Below are 7,913 nucleotides of genomic sequence, written 5' to 3'. Positions count from 1 at the left end.
GCTAAAGTGCAGGCCGACCAAGTTATATTTTAGGGGCTTCCCTTTCTGCACTTTCATTTCCCAACGATGCTAGAATCTTAATCACAGCATGCTGCTTTTACACATCTTAAACCGTGTCAGACTTGTGGCATTGGCTTTGAATCAGCGTGTTTCAAAATAATGGACCCAATTTCAAAGCAGTATATTTCACGATGTCAACATGTTACAATTACACAAAAAGTTTTAAACGGTTTAATGATATATCAAGTTTTACTAACCATTTTATAAATGCTCTATGTGCGCCCCCACCTGCTGTACGGACAGCATCGAGACGATAGTTGAATTCGTTTTAAAGCTTTCGTGACTGCAATGATTCATCTTCTTTGGTTCTTTCGGTAAAGTCACGTAGAATGATAATAAAATAATAAATTGATAAAATAAAATAACACAATAATATTCTCACGACGTTTCGGCCACAACACAAGCGGCCTTCATCAGGTGAGACTGTCTGGTAGGACAGCGCTGGAGTGGACTCCAGCGCTGTCCTACCAGACAGTCTCGCCCCCTTCACCTGATGAAGGCCGCTTGTGTTGTGGCCGAAACGTCGTCAGAATATTATTGTGTTATTTTATTTTATCAATTTATTATTTTATTCTCATTCTACGTGACTTTACCGAAAGAACCAAAGAAGTTTAATTCGTCCCAAACGCTTTGCTTCGTCACCTGCACGAAGAGCCTGTACCATTTGCGACCGGTATGGCCTCATAATTAAACGTCGCCTTAACACACGCCAGACAGTCGTACGAGGGATCGCAAGTTCTCGGCTGGCACGACGAGTGGCCTTGCGCGGGCCACGCAGAAAACTCTCTTGAATTCTTCTCACGTTTTCCTCTGAGGTGCGTGGTCGCCCTGTGCTCTTCCCCTTACATCAACAGCAGCCCGTTTCCTCAAATTGTCGGTACCAACGACGAAAGCTCTTTGACATTGGCGGATCAATGCCAAAACGCCGTTGAAACGCACGCTGCAAAACGCCCCTTGTGTTGCGGGGTCACCGTCTTGCGAATGACTGAGGCTAGGGGCTGTTTGTGCGCTGGGAGAGGCATCTCGCGGTCATCATTTGAAACTCTATGCCTCGCCCTTTCAAGTGGTAAGACTTTCATTCATTGGCGGTTCGTGATTGCAGAGATATAGCGATTTCAAATCGGGTCCATTCTTTTGAAATACCCTGTATAATTATCTCAGTGTCTCCTTTGCAAACACAGTAACCAACTATTTAGTTTGGCTCTCATTCCACATTGCTAATACATTTGTGTTTTCTTTCTATGTACGTTGAATTTGGACTTCTTTCGCATTGTACGCAGCCATCCGTGCTAATTGAAGGTGGTATACACTTGGTTATCTCTTCTTATAAAGTGATGATAGCACTGCAAGTTCATTTGAATATACACCCTAATCTGGAAAATATTGTAATTTTATATTCATGTATAAATACTTGTGAAGTATTGAAAATGGAATTTAATTACATTCACTATGAACTCCAATATTGTTACTTAATGCAAACTAAAATAAAATGCTTAACATTCTTGAAACATAAAAATTTCAAACTTTATACAGTTCAACTGGGTACCTAGTGTGGCTGATTTAGTGAACATTTTGCTTCTTATACATATGTAGAATAGTACTTCTTGACACCAAGGAGGATTGTAGAACCAGACGGAGACGAGGATTCTTACACACTCCGTCCACTGTACTTTCACTGCTGGTTTACACTCTCTGCACTCGACGCTTACACCCGTTATGGCACACGTCAGAACTCTGTCCTTTACGTGGACAAAACCTTCAGCTATCTACGCCCCGGTACTGCTCTCCTGTGTCGACCCACTCGTCTGCCCCGGGCGGGGGATCACCCAACACCGCCGGGCGACGAGGTGAGGCCTCTACATCTCGAACCCTCTTCGGCGGCGGCTAGGATGTCGTCCACGCAGGCTCTCGTTCCTCTCTCTCCCAACGACGGCGACCTCACTCTCCCAATGGCGACCCAGAGCTCGCCCACACTCCTGCTTATATATCCCTCCTCATTCTGAGTCCGCACGTGACCCCACTTAAGCTACCATCTCCATGGCGCCCCTCGTACTAGCTAATCCTTATCGCCCCCATCTCCCATCTCCACGGCACCAACCCCGTGTTCCCACGCGCACACCTGTTCGCCCCTAATTGCCCCTACTCACAGAGAGACTTGCGCAAGGTTGCATGATGCATGCCCTTGCACGACCTCTACACCAACTCACACTTTCCAGAGATCGTCCCTCACGGTACTCCTCGACACATATTTGATCACGGTATATGGCTTCTCATCTACCCATCTCAATGTAAGTTGCATTTTTTTTTACAAGAACGTTTTTAATATTATTGGGTCTTTCGTTAAAGTCACGTAGATAGGATTCAAAGAAAATGACAGAAAAATAACAAAAAACTACAACGTTTCGATCGCAACACAAGCAATTGTCATCAGGAGAAAATAGCGGGAAAGCTGCTGAGACAGGATGTTTTAAAGGTTTTAAATGGGTGTAGCCCAAGGGTCGTAAGCGAAGTGGGCGGGGCTAGTGATGTTAAAGTGAGAAATTTGCATGTCAATGTAAGATCGGAGAGCTACCTCCACGACGACGAAGCTGCGGAGGTGACCATTGTATTGTGAGAGATTAGCAAGTGAATGTAAGATCACAGAGCCACCGCCACATCGAGTAAAACGAGCAACGGTGGCTGTGTTAGTGTGAGACATTTAACCTGTTAATGTAAAACCAGAGAGTCGAAAATAACTACTAGCATCGGAAGGTAGGATGGAAACATCACATTTCAAACCTTTAAAACATCCTGCGTCAGCAGCTTTCCCGCAATTTTTTATTCTGATGATGATTGCTTGTGTTGCGATCGAAACATCGTAGTGATATGTTATTTTTTGTCTTTTTCTTTGAACCTATCTAGTTGACTTTACCGAAAGACTCAAGAATATGAATTCCTGTAGTCATGAAATGTTTATGTCAACGTTTATTATTTACCACAGCCTATCTCATAACCTCAAACTGTTTGCTAAATAACTACGATATACAGAATACATTACAGCTTCAATGGCAACTGGAAACTTACTTGACCAACACCGCATCTTTATCATCTTTATGGTTTTATTTTTGTAACATGGAAGAAAATACCGTGCAGTATTTTGTGAGTTTATGCATCTATCGAATGTATACAACCGCAGTGAGCACGTCTGCTAAGTATGAGACAAGCAATCCCTTGCAATCGGAGATGGTGCTTTCCCAGATAGTGCTGCGGTTGGCTACGTACGGTCCGAACGAAGTTCAACGGACGTACATACTTTTGAGTATTAATGCATACAGACTAACATTGCTCAACTATGTGTGCCAATTGTATTACGGTGAAATACTGTTAAAAAAATATGTGAGTGGGCCCTGTGCATTTCCTTTGGAATTAAAATTCTTAAATATGAAATGGCAAATGTAAGAAAAAAACGTGCAATGTTAAAAAACAACTCTAGACGGTGGTTGTCATGTTATATTCTAGGGGTTTTCCATTGCTTAATAAGGCCTTCCCCACTCCAATGTGGATCGTGGGGATAGTTGACCACACTTAGTGCGTGTTGCTGAACGCAGGGAGGATAGATGTGGAATCGTTAAGTGCCTTACAGTGCCACGGAATCACATTAACCCCCAGCGCGACACGTACTCTGTCGTTCCGTGCACTGTGTCATTCCGCTCAGCCGCACAGCTCAAGAAAGTAGTTAGTCGTCGAATGCTCAGGATGCGCGTTATCACGCTGCTCGTTCTGCGTTATAACGGGACGCGTTCCGCGGTAAAACTGGGTGCGTTGCACGAAAAGTGCGCCCTAATAGAAGAACCGCGCTGTAGTGAAAAACACGTTGCAATTAAAACACGTTCAGCCAGGGCTTGCCGTACAGCACACCAATGGAGTTAGCTCTACTGCCCCAAAGATGCCCATAGCATGGCACGGCCCAGCACTCGCCCATTACATCAGAAAATAAACAAACACATTCTCCTGCGGAGGGAGCTGGTAGGAACATTGGGTTGCTCGGTCAATGGCCAGGGTCAACGGCGACTTGGATTATTCCGCAAATATGCCCGACTGTGAGGGCGGGCACAAGCCGGCGTGAGTAGGTTAAACGTTGAGTTTTATAAGGGCACCACGGGGTGAACAGCCCCTCCCCTCCCCATCCAGCCACACCCCTCCCACACCCCCACCCAGCCCCACCCTCCCCACCCAGCCCCTCCCCACCCAGCCCCTCCCTCCCATTTTTGGATGCACAACGGACGGACACAATAATCCCCTGTGGGCTGGTGGGGTAACCAGGAGGTTCCTACCAGTATTAAATTTGCATGCTAGCAATACACTGAAGCCAAATAAATATGTATTCGCTCGTGTTTTTCGCTGGTGTTTTATATCACTGCACCTTTGAAATCATTGTAAAATGAAAGGTATGCGAGGAAAATGTGATTTGGATATCTGTGAAAACTACTGGAAATCAGTGAAAAAGAGCTTCATAGCTCATCGGATTCCTCCAGTATGAATACTGATTCTGATTCTGTTCACTCTACTGTGTCCCCCTTTTTTCGTTCATGCAGTTGCGTATACAGTATTCATCCTTCATATTTGTGATTTGCCCTCTCGGGGATTAATTTCCCCCAACGAATGCGGGAGCTGTCACCTGTGAATGAATATTCTGCGTATTACAATTGCTGTCTCTCTTAAGCTGATGCTACACGAGTAGCTTGGTTTGAAGTATGTCGGACTCCTTGCGCACCGTACGTAGCCATCCGTGCGAATCAGAGGTTCGCCCTGTGTGCAGTCACCTGGCGCCCCCTTGTGGCATTAACGACCGTGCAGACAAATTGCGACTCGTGTGACTTCAGCGCCGATAGACAAACGGAGGCGTCGCCCATAATCGAATAAGGTTGATCATCGATTCTCCGGCCGCTTCCAATATTATCCGGCGGTCCCGGGCCGATCCGGCGAAACCGGCGAAACCGCTTCAAAGGCTGTACACCAGTCCAGCCATCGGCACCACGTCCGTGACAATAACAAAATGCAGCTATGCTCGATTTCAGTGTGCAAATATTATTAACGGTACATTATACACTACATACAATGTAAGCAATTGAAAATACTGCACGTGTTTATTTATATTGTTTTAGATTGGAGTGGTAAGTACGGTACAGTAAATAGGTAACTTTTTTGAAAGTAGGATGTTTATTTTTGTCTATTTGTATGTTTATTCATATCAATTTCATAGAATAAACACATTTAAAACACTACCAAAAAACATAACAACACCTAATCACATAATGTCATACAAGAATGCCGAAAAGTAATCCATCTTAATGATTTAGTGATTATCCAGCGTTTTTAAAAAATCCGGCGCCCCCCTCTCCCCCAAATAATCGATTATCTACTCTAACTCAAAGCCGGGTCTAAAAGTGCCAAACCAATCTTGATTTGCAGCTTTCGTGACTGCAGGAATCCATACTCTTTGGTTATTTCGGTAAAGTCACGTAGGTGGACAAAATAATAGATTTTGATTTAAACCTTTCGTGACTGCAGGGATTCATATTCTTGATTCTTTCGGTAAAGTCACCACGTAGAAGGGGAAACACATAATTGTTTTATATATTTTTTATTATTTTACTGTTTCCTTTCTACGTGACTTCTCCCGAAAGAACCAAGAATATAAAAAAAATTGATCACAGCGTTTCGATCGCAACGCAGGCAGGCCTGATGACGGGCTGCTTGTGTGGCGATCGATACGTCGTGATCAATTATTTTTTCTACCCACGTGACTTTACCGAAAGAAGCAAAGAGTATAGTGCCAAACCATATTTGGTGTTTTGGTGGCAGGAATGTTGGAAATGCCGTTGTTGCTGCACATTTACACCGTAAAAAATGTATCTTGTCTCGGGTGATGTTGGGTCTTCTTCCGTTATGCCTTTTTGTTGTTGTTTGAGACCGGGAGATCGATGATCCATATTTGGTTGATGGCATTCGTCGTAATTTCTCACTGAACAGAGTTGGACCGCGTGAAGGCCGCTGCCATATTCCACTCCTTCCGCACGGCTGCTGATGTAGATGCCAGGGACGTGCGGTCAGGGGAGGCAGTGGAGGCAGAGCCTCACTTGTCATACTCCAATGAAAAACAATAGCTGTTGCGAAAAGTAAAAAAAAGAATAATCAAATCAAATAAATATTGAGATTTTTTCCCACTGATCTGTGTTATAAATGTAATTTCTGTACGATTCCAATCATTTTTATAGTCAAAATCGCCAAATTTGCGGAGCTACGCTGCAAATACAGGGAAAGACGATAGGTGAGGCAGCGACGAGCTCAGCCTCCCCTCTGATTGCGCAACCCCTCAGTAACTGGATGGAGCGCGGGCAATAAGCGCGTGCCTGTTACTATCTCTCTGTGTGTCACCAATGTAATGTTTGTAGACCCCTTCATTTCATGTCCTCGCCTTCCATACTCCAGGTAACTTATTTCACGTATGTGTATAAAGATATTTAGGCTCGCTGGTCTCGTCATGAAACTGCAATGAAAAAGCACCAGGGGAGGCAGCTATCACATCTGCCTCACTCAGTGAGGACATGCCTCCTCAGCGAGGCCACACCCCCTCCGTGAGGCCACGCCCCCCTCAGTGTGTGAATCTGGCTCTAACACGAGCCAGTGCCTCGCCAGCCATTGACCTCACTGCACGTCACTGGTAGATGCAGAGCAACAACTACGATGTCACATTGAGGTGGTCAAGTCAGACTACCGCGTCAGGGGCAGCGGAGTCAAGAGTGCATCGCTGTGATGATGTCTCCTTCGTATTTGTGGATCGGGCAATGCGTCGTTATATTTTGTACAGTGTGTGTTCTGTATGACCACAGTCACGCAATTGAGAGGTTTTTTAAAATTATTTTCCTTTTGTCCATAAGGTATCCGCATCTGCCGTGGTTTGTGTGGATGTGGTTTGGACATATATGTGGAACGAAAATGCTATGCTTGTAAGCACAAATACGATGTGAACTATTTACACATCCGCATATTCTGGAGGTTGCTATAGTGTGGGCGGACTATATTTAGAATTATGATAAATGTGATGTGCAATAGTATTATGATTGGACTTAATTTACACAACTGTATTATTTGTATTATTTACTGTTCTTGTTTGAATCACATGTGTGCAGATGTACCGGCAGCAAAATGTGTCCCCAAGAATGTGGTCACATGTAGTGATTGTCTGGCCAGTGGTGGATATTGTGCCTGGTGCAGGACACTGGTATGTATAACTCACAGAAACACTAATCCCATTCACTATTAGCTCTGCCTCGTAACGGCACAAATATACAGTCGGCTGAGGTTTTGTTGAAAATGGTCCTTGTATTGAGAATAGAGACAGAGGGATTGACTGACTTGTAACTGGAGTTCACACTTTTAAGAGAGTTGAATATGAACAGCTTTGAATTTATGCGAGCAGTTTTATATTCACGGAGTTATTATCGAACAAACCATTATTTAGTCAGAAATATATCTTAAAAGTGAATTATTCATACACCATTTGACATGCTCCCACTAATTTTCCTCAAAATACCCTCCACGATTTTAAGCATTGGTTGCATACTTGGATTAAATTACAAAGTGTCCCAGTTTGTTCGCCGAGTTAGTTTTTAATTATGTTGGATGTTCCACCATGACCGTATGGAACTAAGCGAGGGAAATGGTAGTTAGGCTTAAGTGTCTTTTAAATTCTCGATAAATGAATAAAACCAAACGGGTACCGGTTTTCCACACATTTATACATGTCTAGAGCGATAAACATATTGTGGTTACCTTTTCAACTGAGAAACAAAAAGGAGCTGCCGTGCTAT

Source organism: Petromyzon marinus, chromosome 4 (assembly GCF_048934315.1).
Source record: "Petromyzon marinus isolate PM22_M1 ecotype Great Lakes invasive population chromosome 4, UKy_Petmar_22M1.pri1.0, whole genome shotgun sequence".
Taxonomy (NCBI): Eukaryota; Metazoa; Chordata; class Hyperoartia; order Petromyzontiformes; family Petromyzontidae; genus Petromyzon; species Petromyzon marinus.
Note: the sequence above shows the minus strand (reverse complement) of the source record.